Raw genomic sequence first — 2,579 nt, 5'->3', positions numbered from 1 at the left:
TCCCCAAGGGGCGGTAGAGGCTCGGGGGGCAGCTTCCAGCCGATCACGGCCATCCTGCTGCCCTCATGCACGCTGGCCCTGCACGCCCGGCAGCTGGACGTCAGGCTGCAGCTGGACTACGTCTCCGCCTCGCAGGTAAGAGGAGCCCCGCTGCTTCCCTGGGGGCCGGCAAGGGGGTCCCTCGGGAGGGGTTTCGGTTGGGGGCTCCTGGCTAGACGCCGCAGCCGTGTGAGTGGCACCGTTGGGGTGAAGGAGGCTGGTGCCAGGGACAGGGCAGGCCCAGGAGTGTGCAGGCCCAGGAGTGTGCATGCCCAGGAGTGTGCAGGCATAGGAGGGAGCAGGCCCAGTAGTGTGCAGGCCAAGTAGAGTGCAGGCCCTGAAGTTTGCAGGCCCAGCTGTGTGCAGACAGAGGAGTGTGCAGGCCAAGGAGGGTGCAGGCCCAGGGGTGTACAGGCCCAGGAGTGTGCAGGCCCAGGCGTGTGCAGACTCCGGAGTGTGCAGAGACAGGAGTGTGCAGGCCCAGAATTGTACAGGCCTAGGGCTGTGCAGGCCCAGCAGTGTTCAGGCCCAGGAGTGTGCAAAATCAGGAGTACACAGGCCCAGGTGTGTTCAGGCTCAAGATTGTGCATGTCCTGGAGTGTGCAGGCCCATGAGTGTGCAATCCAGGAGTGTGCAGGCCCAGTAGTGTGCAAGCCAGGGCCAGAGAAGGCCCATGCCAGGGAAGGCCCAGGAGTGTACAGATCCAGGATTGTGTAGGCCCAGGAGTGTGCATGCCCAGGAGTGTCCAGATGAGGGGTTTGAGGCCGTGGTGGGATGTACTTCACGGGCATAAATAGCGTAAAGAGCATAAAACTACATGGTAGTGATGGTCGGACAGCATGGGAATGCACTTAATGTTCCTGAAATGCACAATTTAAAAGGGAAAAAAATCTGTATTTTATTAAAGGAAGTGGAAAATGGAAAAATACAGGATGCCATAAATGATGTAAAACAAATAAACTAAACTAAAGAAAAACAAAACAAAAGCAAATTCAGGGGTAGGGAAGTCAACTTCGGGTAGGGGAGGGGATTTATGGTGGGATTTTGGAGAAGGTGTAGGAGGGTGCAGAGGGGGCAGAGCCCTAGGGGGTGATGATGCCTGAAATGGTTCTCCACTGCCCAGCGGCCCAGGTGCAGGTGCAGGAACTGCAGGCTTCTCAGGAGCAGCAAGATCAGCAGGAGCGGCAGGCTCTTCAGGAGTGGCAAGATCAGCAGGAGCGGCAGGCTCTTCAGGAGCGGCGGGCTCTTCAGGAATGGCAGGCTCTTCAGGAGCTACAGGCTCTTCAGGAGCGGCTAGATGAGCAGGAATGGCAGGCTCTTCAGGAGCTGCAGGCTCTTCAGGAATGGCAGGCTCTTCAGGAGCTGCAGGCTCCTCAGGAGCGGCTAGATCAGCAGGAATGGCGGGCTCTTCAGGAGCGGCTAGATCAGCAGGAATGGCGGGCTCTTCAGGAGCAGCTAGATCAGCAGGAATGGCGGGCTCTTCAGGAGCAGCTAGATCAGCAGGAGCGTCAGGCTCTTCAGGATCGGTGGGCTCTTCAGGAGCGGCAGGCTCTTCAGGAGTGGCAAGATCAGCAGGAGCGGCAGGCTCTTCAGGAGCGGCTAGATTAGCAGGAACAGCAGGTTCTTCAGGAGTGGCTAGATCAGCAGGAATGGCGGGCTCTTCAGGAGCGGCTAGATCAGCAGGAACGGCAGGCGTTTCAGGAGCGGCGGGCTCTTCAGGAGCGGCGGGCTCTTCAGGAATGGCAGGCTCTTCAGGAGCTGCAGGCTCCTCAGGAGCGGCTAGATCAGCAGGAATGGCGGGCTCTTCAGGAGCGGCTAGATCAGCAGGAACGGCAGGCGCTTCAGGAGCGGCGGGCTCTTCAGGAGCGGCGGGCTCTTCAGGAATGGCAGGCTCTTCAGGAGCTGCAGGCTCCTCAGGAGCGGCTAGATCAGCAGGAATGGCGGGCTCTTCAGGAGCAGCTAGATCAGCAGGAGCGTCAGGCTCTTCAGGATCGGTGGGCTCTTCAGGAGCGGCAGGCTCTTCAGGAGCCGTGGGCTCTTCAGGAGCGGCGGGCTCTTCAGGAGCGGCTAGATCAGGAGGAGAGGCAGGCTCTTCAGGAGCTGCAGGTTGTTCAAGAGCGGCAAGATCAGCAGGAGCGGCAGGCTCTTCAGGAGCGGCTAGATGAGCAGGAGCAGCAGGCTCTTCAGGAGCTGCAGGCAAGATCCTGGGGAGAGACCTGGGCGATGTCTGGGCAGGAGGCTGTGGTGGTGGGGAGCCCTTCATACCCAGACTCTTCCGGAGCCTGTGCTGGCCTTCCACAGTGTGGCACACCAGCCCCTCACTTGGGGAGCTGGCATGAGTGTGCTGGTTCCCCGGATCCTGCGGTGTCTGGCTCTGCAATGACAGTGACCGGCAGCCGGCCCGGCCCGCAGGTCTCAGAGCCCTGCCTGGCCAGGACCACTCCTGCTTCTGCCCCACTCGACCGTCTGCTGCCTGATCAGACTGGGACCTTGGTCATCTCAGTCACCCGGGAGGCAAGAGACACACCCTAGGGCATGGG

The sequence above is a fragment of the Vicugna pacos genome, chromosome 31 (genome assembly GCF_048564905.1).
Source record: "Vicugna pacos chromosome 31, VicPac4, whole genome shotgun sequence".
Classification (NCBI taxonomy): domain Eukaryota; kingdom Metazoa; phylum Chordata; class Mammalia; order Artiodactyla; family Camelidae; genus Vicugna; species Vicugna pacos.
Note: the sequence above shows the minus strand (reverse complement) of the source record.